The 13,769-nt window shown below is 32.1% G+C and overlaps 1 protein-coding gene across 1 annotated transcript in view; it reads left to right on the top strand.

Moving 5' to 3' along the window:
* Window positions 1-13,769, top strand: part of LOC105330818 (uncharacterized) — a 480,842-nt gene that overhangs the window by 296,312 nt on the left and 170,761 nt on the right. The gene's annotated exons all lie outside the window — the stretch shown is intronic.

Genomic DNA, 13,769 nt, shown 5'->3' with positions numbered 1-13,769 from the left:
CATTTAACTGTTTAAAACTCTGACAGAAAGGAACATACTTCAAGGTCATCATTAATAAAAAATAAAAATACAAACACATGCAATTATTTGTGATTTTTACAAAATGCTAAAAGTGAAAGCTCAAGCATTTGTAAAAGGACGGGTTAGGTCAGAATCACACTCTGTAATATGTTTACCGTTCCCTATGTTGTTGTAATTTATTTCCCAGGTACTTTGTGCTTTGATATTCTGCTTGGTCTTACTTTTAAGTTTAAAAATATATATTTCACCTTTGACACTTTAATACACACCGTAATGAAAACCACCAGTTTCAACAAACAACTTTATTTATTTACGGCTTTATAGAAAATAACCAAAAAAAAAAAAAATAAAAAAAATAAAATAATGATAACTATTGCAAATTCCTGCCGAGTATAGAAAAAATGTCACTATCAAAACTCCCGATCAAAAATCTCTCTCAAAACCACCATCAAAAGCACAAAAAATCACCCTCATCCTTGCGTACGGGAACGCTAGCCTACCTATCCGGGGAAAGGCGTAGGGTAAAATGCAAAAATCTCTTTTAAAGGGGCATGGTCACGATTTTAGTCAAAAATTATTTTTTATATTTTAATGTTAATAATGCTTCAGTAAGGCTTTTTTAATTGACAACCAAAATTTGAGTGTCATTTGTTGAGTTATTTGCTGGTAGAAATTTGTGAAAACAATGCACTGTTATGCAGAATATCGAACCCGAACATTAAAAAATTGGAATATGAAAAATTTATTTTCTCAAAAATATGTCAACCAGACGCTCCAAAAGTGTAAACTTGATCTGTAGTTTGACATTTTGAAGCTATTCAGCAAATTTCATATTGTTCCTCAAACGCATTAAGAAAAAAAGTGTGGTAAACTGAAGTGGGACAGACAGACGGACGGACAGACAGACAGGCGGACAGACTGAGGGACGCAGAGGAAAGCTATAGCCCCCTCCGATGAAAACCGGTAGGAGACTAATAAAGAAATTTCTTCTCAATTACCTGCTGCAGCACAAGGAGGCTTGGTGAAACAATATCCATTACGTAGACAAATACAGAAAGAAAGAAGAGGGTACATGAAATAACACTTTCTATTACTTATTAATCATTTTATGAATTTATGTTATAAATTGTTATAAACAATGAGGATGCTCACTCCTCCTAGGCACCTGATCCTACCTCTATCCATTTGGAGGTCCGTGTTGCTCTGCTTTGAATTTGTATTAATTCGTTTTATGGAATTTTAAGATGGTTCACGGTTTGTTATTGTCATTTTTTTCATTCCTTTATGCCACAAACTTTGAAAAGGGGTACATTTTATAATTTTAATTTTCATAGAGCAGCAACTGACTGATGAAAACAATGGCTTTTAAAAAATCGATTTCCTCTAGATCTGTGGTGTCAAAATTGCTTTGAAATATAGTAATTTTGAATAATTTTGTATACGGTACATATCATTTTTTTAAAATATCAAAATCGTTAAAAATAATCAAAACACTCTGAAAATTAACAAAAAGCAATGTTGCCTGGAAAAATGGAAACTAGTCAATTGTTGTATTGGCAGTTTTTCAAATGATGCCCTTTAATAAGAGCTGCAGATATCAAGGTGTGTTCGTTTTCTAGTTCAGAACTTTTATTAAAATCTCCCTGCCGGTGTTATATAGTGCCTTTCCCCCTAGCCATCTTTCCCCCGGAAAAATGGCTATATAGCAGTTCTTCCCCCCGGAAAAATGGCTATATAGCAGTTTTTCTCCCACGGAAAGCTGACTATATAGTGGGCTTTCCCCCTTTTTATAGCCAGATTACCCCCACGGAAAACCTACTATATAGTGGATTTTCCCCCATTTTTACTTTCCGGCCATGTTAATCGCGGACCATTCGTGACAATAATTTGCAATAACTGATATGATATTAATTTCTCACGAAAAAGGATAACCATGGCATTTATTTTTTTCAACTCCAAATATGAACTAAGGGATGCGCCTTCATAACATGCATGTGTCATCATCGTTTATATTACCTGTTCTCACCCCTTTTTGGAACAACTTTTACACGGATTTCGGAATACTTGGAATCTTTTTCATCTAATCGATGCTTATCTACAGTTTTGACTTCGACGTTATGAACACGTAAGAACACATTTGAGTGAAAATACGCCGGTTTGGAAATTTGATTTTCCAATGTATTACCATCAATATACAAGCTTCTCCAAGGGAACTAACTGACCAATCTTGACTTAATTTTGTAGAGGAAGGGAATAAAAAGTGGAAATGTATTACTCCCTTCGTCCAAAAGGCTATCAAATTTAAATTAATACCGTTAGAATTGACGATCTTAAAAACAGTTATATATTTCTTCTTCTAAATATCAAACGGGAGACAGGGTGCAATGATATAATGAGAAACTGAAATGTTTTAGTTTTACTTTGATTGATGGGGTTCTAAATCATGGGTAAAGGGTATTTTAATTATGTATTAAAAGCATGTGTAAAGTAAGTGTTTACCATTTCGTTTTAAAATTACGCATATTCATATTTTTAAGCACATTTCTACGAAACGCGAGATATTATGATGTAAACATTTTATGAGTGATTGTGTATTTTTAAATGATGTTTTTACTTTTAAATGACCGTAAAAATATGTGCATGTGGTTATCTAGAGTTTTTGAGATATGGGGCCCTAAAAAATACATATTCTTTATAACTGGATTTCAAACATCGGGCTCGAAAACAAAAAAAAAGGCTCCTACCCTGCATGGGGCTTAAATTTTTGGTGTCATCTACTAGTGGTATACCACTGTGAAAATATGGTTAATTGGTCATCTCTAGAATTTGAGATTCGGGTCCCCACTTATAGAACACTATTCAATCATAATAATGGGGTTTTGAACATAGGGCCCTGAAACATCAAGGGCCCCTACCCTGAGGACTGAAATTTTCAGAGTCATCTTCAAGTGGTAAACCACTGCCACTATAAAAATATGGTGATATGGTCATCACTAGTTTATGAGACATTGGATCCTAAAGAATATGCACTATAATTATTATAATAGGATTTAAAAAATCGGGCTCTGAAACATCGGAAACAAAATTTCTCTAAAACAGAGGTTTAGCCTGGATGAAATTCTCACAAACAGACAAACAGTCTGATAGATTTATCAACAAATTCTTAAAACATTCTCGTTTAATACAATTTCAGAACACAGAATTATGCATATATAAGTGTATAACTTGTAAAACTTTTTTTCAATAAATTACCTAAATTTAGTTCTATGTGTAATTCCATTACACACATGTTCAACTTTCAGCATTATCTATAAAAATAATAAATCGGCAAAACGAAATTTAACCTGTACAGATGAATGCAGATATGTACATGTATGCAACCTGGGAGTGTAGAAACATTGATTTTAATCCTTACTGGATTTCCATAAATATTTTTTATCAAATCTGAACCAAAAACGTGAGGGAGAAACCCTACTATGGGGGAAAAGGTACTTTATAGTAGCTTTTCCCCCCGGGGGGAAAGGCTACTATATAGTAGGTTTCCCGGGGGGAAAAGCTACTATGGGGGAAAAACTGCTATACAACACCGGAAGGTGGTTTGTTCCCGTTTTGCACACATTTGAGAACTAGGTATCGAAAAAATGTGTGCGAAACGGGAATCTGACCAGGTGAGATAATTGCTTAATTGCTATAGTCTATATCACAGTTCCTGTGAGTCTCTCTATATAGAAACGATCTGTAGAAATACTGGGCTGTTAGTAGAATAGAAATAAAGTTCTTGATATCGTGAATGTTGCAGGATAACCCCCGAGGTCGATAAATGTTGTTTTGAAAAATAAAAGCCGAGGCGTTAGCCGAGGCTTTTATATTTCAAACAACATTTATCGACCTCGGAGGTTATTCTGCAACATTCACGAAAACTCGTACTTTATTTCTCAATTATATTCTGTATTTAAATTAATTCAACTATTGTCAACACAAAATGTAAAAGTTTTGTGCAACTTAGGTAGATATGTTAAGAATGCTTTTGTTATCAGAAAACTCTATGCATAAATTTGCTTCTTTTTTCAAGTGACCTGTTTGTATGTATATTAACATGTATGTATTAACTGTCATTTATATGTGTATGAGCTGTACAGCTGTTGACCAATAAACAGTACAATACAATGATAGCTTTGGATAATTCGCTTCTTATCAAAAGAGGGAGTTTTACCAATGTTGTCAATTTAAAACAAAGCTCTTACAGGACTTCTTGCTCGGATACCAGCATCTCGTAGTCGGTCTCTGACCGTTTGAACGGAGATCCTCGCTTTCCAGGAATGAACAAAGCGGTTGAGGTTGCTATTCTGAATCGTTCGAGCAAAGACTGTAACTTAATGGAGCGGTCTTGCGCATCAGTGGTGACCCTTGGAAGGTCTGACCTTGGAAGGTCACGGGTTCACCCATGCTGTCGAAACCTAGGCGTGAAATGTTACTATGACTTACATAAAAAAACTCCAACTACAGCTGTCTGAGATTCATCTGTTTCTATCTACCAACAGCAGTGTTGCGCTGGGCTTCATTTAAACGCGGCATAATGTGCGAGTCTAAGATATAAAGAAAGAACCGATTTAACCTCAAACCCCCTAATTTTTAAGTGCCAAGAGGCGCGGTTAAGCGTTATCCATTTAAATTTGTTTTTCATGAAAAGCGAGTGGGTACCAGTTTATAACAGTCCTTTTAGATAACCTTTATTCAAACCAACCATTTTAAATTAAAAAAATCTTTTATTATTCACACAATTTAAATATCAACATTTAAAACTGTTATCATAAATGATCTTTAAAAGGTTATGAGTAATTACGCCTACGTTCTTTTCTGTATTCAACCTCCCAGAAAACGATACAAACACAAATAGTTAAGACAAAGAAAGAAAAGGCAAAATAATGAGTTGAACATGTTTTATTAACTATCAAATGCCAAAAGGATCGGACACAGATTCTCAAAAATAATTACATCCACTGTTTAAAGCAAATTTGTGTCATTTTTGGGAGTTGATTTTAATCAACTCTCCTATGCAGTTACTCTGGCAAACCTAAGGTGAAACAGTGTTTGGACCTAAGCACAAATCATCACCGCTGACAAGACTTAGTTCTTGAAAATAATAGAAAAATTCAAAGTAATGTATGCTGAAGCATTGTTTTTTCAAGGAAACTTATCAATAAACACTTTGAAATAGTCAGATTTTATATAATACGAACAACTTAGATATTTTTATAGTCTCATGTATTACAACGTCGGAGTTTAATATAGCCTCGTTCAACCAAACGCTCGGCTGTCCCCGTAAATCTCCGACAAGCAGAAAGGCTCTCTTGCTTGTCGGAGAGTAACGAAGACAGCCGAGCGTCTGGTTGAACGAGACTAGATTTCGATATCAAAAGTGCTTGAATCCATAAAAGTTTTAGAATTGCTTTGATTACTTATACATAGTTTGAAATCTATCTTTAAATATTTCACAACATGATTCATATGGGGTTTCTCGAAATTCTTGTCGGAAAAGTCTGAAATTCATATAATAAAAAAGTGCGTAAGTTCAAATACAGACTAAAAACTAATTGCCATGGAAGATAAGTTGATTTTAAAATAATTGATAATCGATAAAATCAACTCCCGTCATTACTTCAGTACTTTGATCATAATTGCCAGCTTGTTTTTCTTGGATTCAGTATAACTTGGTCAGTAAACATCTTTAAGGAACAAAATATTACCACTATGGAATCACCATGGTCGTGAAGGACCAATGTTTCTGACTTTCGCGGGTAACAATTGCCCACGAATTAATATCCCACGAATGTATGCACAAGCATTTGTTTAATATTTATAGATTACTGTGGAATCATTCAAATTTCTGGGGCCACTTTTCGTGGATTGCTTAAATTTTACAAATTCATGGAACGTTATTACGTGTATTCTCTTATATCTACAAAAGGAAATATGACTTTATAACCCTAATTTAACACCACTTCCGTTGAATTACAAGAACAGTTGGAACTTTGAAAACAAATCAATTGAAACTGAGTTAGACTCTACTTAGTAAGTTTCAGATGAAATCCAGTCGCAGACTCACATTCAAGAGCACAATGATTTTCCTCGGATATTACAGAAGCAATCTATTCTAATTTCCTTTACGGAACAAAACGGACAGAGAAACAGAAGAAGTTAAATTTGGCCTCGAATCGATTACAAGAGAGGTCTGTGATATTGCGGTTTTGATCTACACTTGTTATAAGAGTCAGAATTGAACTATAAATAATTTATGTACCTTGACAAACTGTAAATTGTAATTGCAATTGCAAATTGTAGTTTTCTCAAGAACGCTTTGTTTCGATGTCAATTCATATGAAGTAGGCAACATTGCAGAAAACAATACATAACCCGCGTTATGCAAAGATCGATACCTTCATAACCCGCATAAATTATCCAAACAGATTTTTTTGTTTATATTTACATCTTTTTTTTTGGACAAATTAATATAATAAATTAATCGTAAAATGTAATAAAAATTCGCAGAATTACTGTTAATTATAATCACGTTAACTAAAAGAAACGGCAAAATCATCTCCTATGGGAGGTAGAGGCTGACATCATCGTGATCATCATGATTACTCCGTGCAATCTCTGGTTTTTCTTAGGTCGCTGCAGGTTTCGCGACGAAATCGATAATCAGGGCGTGTTAATTTCAGTCTTGTCAGTTTCTACTGCTGTTTTTTAGATCTATGAATTAACTATAAGCTCTCTCTCTCCTCTTTCTATATATATATATATATATATAATCAAAAAAAGGAAAAAGAAAATGATGAAGAGTTCCAAAGTTTCTATTCACTAGCGCTTTCTGGATTTACATCCTTCTTCAGGTGAACGTACATCAGTATATTTTCTTTTTTTGATTATCTATACTGTGTGATATCACCTTTCACTCTTTTTGGATTTTATATATATATATATATATATATATATATATATATATATATATATATATATATATATATATATATATATATATATATATATATATATATATATAATACAAAACATTAAGTAAAGTACTAGTTTATATTTCTCGTTGTCGAAATCAATTAAAAATAAAAAAGCACATTAAAATGGATACATATTTATTGAAATTAAGAATTAATCAAGTACAACACAAAAATAAACTTCATTTTTTAAATGCACCATATGAAACAGAAAGATTGAACCAGTGACAAAATTGGAAGAAGTTTGAAAGCATTATTAACAAAATAAATTATACTCTCATATCCTCTGTCATTGCAATTATCAACCTAATTTAATTTGATTTAATAAGTCTTTTTATAAAAAATGTATATCAAGTAATATGAAGTGATGAAAAAGTGGAGAAAAGTATAACAGGAAAAAAAATAAATGTGAATACAATTTTAAAATATTTGTCATAATGCTATTAATCAAACTAGTTTAATTTACTTAACCATTCAAAACAGACATTTTAGTAATATTATCATTAATAATTTGTTAAATTATGATTTATGATTTCAATGCAAATCATTTAACTTAAAATTCTCCATTTATTTGTCAAGGATCATACTATCGACAATGTACAAATCTCATAAAGAATGAATAAAGAAAAAGAAAATTCAAACAAAAAATCCTCATTCGACAAATAATGAAACACAAAATTAGAATTAATTAATTCATACATGTTCGTGCAAAAACCGTAGAAATATTTATACATATTACACGTTAAATCGATTGTACTTATCATTCATAATCATTTTTATTTGGCAGGTAACCTCAAGCTTGGGCTGTATTACACGCTCAAAGTTCCTTTTTAGGGAGTCCTGAGTCACTGTAAATCCCTCATACTAGTCCATCTTAGAGTCATTGTCTGGCCAAAGTCGATAGTTGCACATGCCTCCAGCCTGTCCCGGAAAGACTCGGGCGATACTATCTTTCTGCTCTTGACGGTACCGACCGGACCGGAAACCTTTGGACATATATGGAAAGCTTGCGCATGGATTAATATCTTGAAATTCAACTTCTGCGAACAATTTTCCGGAAAGATTTCGTGGTAAAACAATGGCCATGATTTCTCCTTCGTTCTGTCAAGAATTTTAGAGATACCTAGATAATTTGAATGTGTTGAATTATCGACTGCTTTGTGACTTAATGTCATAAAAGTAGCGTTAGCGGTTAATATTATATATGAAAAAAAAAAAACCTTCATTCGTGTTTTAATACAGTTTTAGAATTAAATAAATGCGATGATTGGTTCACTTCTCAAAGACAACACACCTACTTCTAGTAGTGAGACATGAGCGTCGACAATTGGAATAATAGGATACATAATGTAACGTATACATGTACGATAATATAAGTTATATAAAGCATTGTAAGCAGACAGACGTATCAATTTTATAAAAAAGGAAAATGAGAACAAAGTAATTGCACAGAGAGTACTAGTCAAAGGGCAATATACACATCGTATTTTGATATAATGTATACAAGCAATAGAAAAATTAAAAGAGAAGAGAATTCTGTAAAATAAAATATATAGATATGATAAAAGTAAAGAAAAATGAATTCTCTTAGAACTAATTTCAACACTACAAACATACATGTACTATACATGCATTTTAATAAATGTTAACAAACGTTGCTACGTTGAGGCTGCATTTGTATATTTTTTTGGCTTTAAATGTACATGCAGGAGCTCAAAGTCAATGAGAAAGACATGATAATGCTTATTTTACAGAGAAAATAGCAGCGTTTGATAAAGCACTTTTTAAAAATTAAATACATGTAAAAACAAAAAAATGCAGCATAACGTTTTTGCTACATCTATCTCTGAATGTTTTTTTTTTTTTTTTTTTTTTTTTTTTTTTTTTAGATTTTAGATATCATATGTGACACAACATTACATACACCCTAAAACCTTGAAAAAAGCCGCAGCTTATTAACATTTTAAGTTTTGGTAACATTGTGGGGCTTATTTTCCAAATCGTCTTATTTAACAATCAACTCGTAGGCGACGAGAGCATAATCACGGCTGATTATGAAAACATTACGTTAAAATCGATCTATAGTAATATAACAGTACTTGTTTGTTCTAGAAAAAGGTTTTCCATGTAAACATATGTAAGAGATGTATGAAAAGATTCGAGTGCCTATGTTTGATTTTTATTTTAATGAATTATAATTTCTATCCATTCTAACCACTCAGTTTGTTACTTACATCAAACTAGTTCTAGCCAGTGTATTCACGTTTACATCACCAGCCAAATGCCCCAATGTTTGTTAAAGGTGGCGCTGTACACCACTTTTTGAGCCAGTACGCAAAAAAGTAAATCTGGAAGCATGTAATTCTAGTCTGGCTGATTCAAAGTGAGGCGAATTGCATGAGGACCGCTCTTTTTATAAATTTGTGTAATCCAATAGATCTAATTTGATAATTGGAAAAATCACTATTTACAAGTAGGACACCATCATGTTGTCTCGTATTATAAACAAAAAAAAAATCAAATATAATTTTAAAAATAGTTTGTTTCCCATCATTTTCATCGTACAGCGTAGCGCAGTAGGTTAGAGGGTTTATTATGGACCTGTAAGTCGTGTTCGAATCTTTCTGGGGATTTTAATTTTTTTTACCTTTCCAATATTTCCTAAAACGTGTTTTTTTGGTGAGATATTGTAAAATGATATTCTAAACCGGTGAAAGTATTTCAATTATTATATGCTTAAATCCACATGAATATTGACTGATGTTCTATACTACTACATGTATATGAACAAGAAGATCGGGATGCTTCGGGAAAATACCGGCACTAATGCAAAATTTTGTGGTGATTTGCACTGAAAATATAACAATGTATTTTTTTAAATAGAAAAAAAAAAATTAGCACATGGTAAAATTGCTTCAATGTAGCTACGCTACTGCATTCCAACAATTGAAAAGTCCCAAAGGTGTTTGGGTCTTGGAACTTAGGAACGATAACTCTTACCTGAGGAACTTTCATGCCAAATAAACTAAAAAAAAATTGTGTGTTTCTTTGGATGATTTTCATTTAATTTTTTTTGGTCTTATTTATTAAAATACATTTTCTTATAACATCAAGCAGCTTTTTCAGATGATTTGTCAACAGAGTAGAGGATATGAAAATTATGTTACGGGGGAAATACTAAAAACAATTGCTATAATAAAATTTGTGAATGTTATGAAGTGTTATATTTTTATGTGTCTAAAGAAAATATCCAACATATTACAAAAATATTCTTTCAATTTGTTTATAGTTAACTTTTTAAAAAGAATTACAAAAACACGAAAAAACTTTAAAAAAAATTCTTTAAAAATACCCACAGTATTACTATCATCTTTCTAATATTTGATATGTATATGTTTCTGAAAAATGGAATAAACTGGGGGTGTACAGAGCTACCTTTAAGACCCATTTCATGACCGTAATGTTACTGGGAAACAGGCGGGGCCCCATTCAAACAGATGTTGTTCACCTAGAGTGACCAGGGTCTATCGAGGTGCAAATTGCTATACACAGTAACATGTATTGAAAACATACTTGTTGTGTGTAAATCCATCGGTTTAAAACTCGATCACAAATAAATTAAAACCATTTTATTTGAACATTTGTTTTATTTGACCGGTAATTCATTATAGGAAAACTTATGATTATATGTGCTCCATCCTTCGGATTGCCACCACGTGCACTATGTAGAACTGTAACAAAGAATTTATTTCCTTATTTTTATATTTTCTCTGAAGTTTTATAACTAACTGGTATTATATATAGTTGATGTAATGTTACCCTGTCGGAGTCTAAACAATTCGACATCCATTATTTACGCGTTAATGGGCAAATTTACCCTGAGCTGATTTCCTTACCTATCTAAATTTTATCATTTAAACTATTTGATATTCCTTACATTTGTTGCTCGTGTAGTATGAATGACATGGTAAAATGATGTTTCTATAGGTTTAACCGTTAAACAAATGATAATGGGAAAGTCAGCGACTTTCTTTGAGAAAATTCGGGACGGTTTTTATGTCGTGAAAGAATAATGACATAAGCTTTTTTTTCTCTGGTCACTTTATTCCTTCCTATTCATTTCCAAAATTAGTTCGTTTTTATTTATCTAACTTTGAATTACTTCTCTTTGTGATCATTTAATCATGCAATGCTACAGTACCGATTTAATTCAATTGTTCATATATTCAGATGCAAAGAAATAAAAAAAAAACTACGAAATAATATTTGCGGTAGATAAAAGAGGGATGACGCCATTAGGTACCACTGGTTAGGTAAAAAAAGAGAATTACAGCAATCCAAATGAAGGCCCTAAAACTGGTCCCTACAGAACTGTATTTAAAACCTAGGTTACTTCCGTTTTAGCTGATATAATATCTTTAAAAATGCAAAACAAGCAGTACATTATTTTTTGCTGGCTTGCCGAACTGAATTTAAAGCTATACACGCTATAATTTGCGTCAATTTTGAATGACAGTGAAAACGCATGTGTTTGTCTACTTATAAAAGTTATCCTTAATCTGTAAATTACAAGGGTGAATTCCATCTCGTTACAAAGATATAGATTTTTAATTGTTTATTTTCCTGCCAGGAAAATATACCTTTTCATGAATATTGATGAAGGAAGAGCAAACCGACCTCATTGCGCATGTCCGCGGAGAACTAGGTGGTCGTTATTGTTTGCCTAATTAAATATCCAACTTGATTTTTAATATGCTTAACAGTTGTTAATTTGAAATACATACATGTATAATGAGTAAAATACGCTTGCCATTTACGATACCCTTACTTCTGCATTAACACCTATAGGATCTATAAATAGCACATAGGGGAAAAACACAGGTCTACGTCATTTTTTTAAAGTACTCACAGGCTTGTATTTTTTTCTTTTGTTTGTACTCGTATATCTGACAAATTTATGCTTTACTGAAAATATCCTTTCCTTTGTGAAACTATCACAATTATAAGATGTTGACCCTTCACCAGTTTTGGTATGATAGGCTAAATTTAGCTGTCGATATCACGTGATAGATTGATATTCACGAGGAGGCATTACTTTCCTGGCAGGAAAATAAATATTTTTCATTGTTTAATATTTGATATATTTGTTACGTGATCGAATTGAGCATTATAATTAACAGAATAAAGGTAACTTTTATTAGTAATCAAACACATACATTTTCCCCTTTATTCAAAATTGACGCAAATTATAGCGTGTATAGCTTTAATGTATTTAAGGGATAACGGTAACCTGAATACATTCAGAATTATAATAAATAAAAAAAAAACTACTTTGTTTTACATGTACGTAGATGACTGTAAGTACAAACATACATGTAAATCTCAATAATCAATACACTGATCAGAACAATTTTTTGAACAAGTCGCGTTTAAATATACTTTTTATTTTTTTTACGGAAGCTTTGAAGCATTGAATAAACAAAACTTCTGGTTAAACGAGACTTTTTAATATTGGTTTGTAGAAACCCAATGCTAATTAAAGATTTCATATCATTTACCAATCCACCACCCACTGGCGGGCATTTTTGTCATGTAAATAAAATATTGAACCAATATATTAACTTTTAAGTTACACAAAAACATGACAGCAAACTAGTCTCAAACACACACACAACAAAAGAAAAAAACACAAAGAAAAAAAAAACAAATTAAAAGAAATCAAACAAATAAATAAAAAAACACCCAAAAACGAAATACCCCCCCCCCCAAAAAAAACAAACAACAACAAACAAACAAAAAAACAAACAGACAAAACTCACATCAAGACAAAAATTGAGAGAAACGAAACATTTGATATTTGCATTGTGATAAAATGTATACCATTACATTTATTATCACAATGCAAATATCAAACTAAATACATGTAGCAATTTAAGATATATTTTTAATTTTGTTCACATTTTTTCCAGAACAAAATTCCTTTTTATTGTCAGGAATAATCGATTTGACAATCTACAAACCTCAGAAAGAATGATTAAACAATATAAGAATTCAAACAAAGTTCTAAATTGATAAATGGTAAAGCAGAAAAAGAAAATGTTTCATACGTGATCGAGCAAATCACTTAAAGTTTTTTTTAGTACTTATCGTTCAAAATGAGGTATTTTTTGTAGGTAACCCGCAGCTGAGGTTAAAAACATTGTACATTTTATGTTTCTCTTGAGGGAGCACTGTAACACTATGAATTACTCGGACTAGTAACAGCCATTGTCTCTCCAAAGTCGATAACTGCAAATGCCTTCAGCTGGAATAGATGTGAAATAGATAGTGATGAGATGTTTATCAAATACGGTTGTATACGCACGGAAAACGTTCAAAAAGTCCTTGTTTATTGACAAATGCTGAATTTTGCACATATTGGTTTTCATCAAATGGAACCCCCCCCCCCTTTTCAAATTGCTGGATCCGCCTCTGGACTCAGGAAATCTTCTTTCAGTCCCTTTTGTGTAATTCAATCTTAGCCACTGAGAAAGTCCCTGAAGCTGCGAAATGAATGCCTAAGTATTTGTAACTTGGTACACATTCAATATTGAAATTTTGTAACCAAATTTATGTTTGATTGTTCTCCCAGCTTTGTTAAATATAATAACTTTTGTGAAAAATTACCCTCGATCCCTCCATTTTATTTAAAGACCGTCTGAGTTTTTAGATACTGCTCCACTTGTTACCTTTTGG

The sequence above is a fragment of the Magallana gigas genome, chromosome 10 (assembly GCF_963853765.1).
Source record: "Magallana gigas chromosome 10, xbMagGiga1.1, whole genome shotgun sequence".
Taxonomy (NCBI): Eukaryota; Metazoa; Mollusca; class Bivalvia; order Ostreida; family Ostreidae; genus Magallana; species Magallana gigas.
This window is presented reverse-complemented; position numbering and strand designations above follow the sequence as displayed.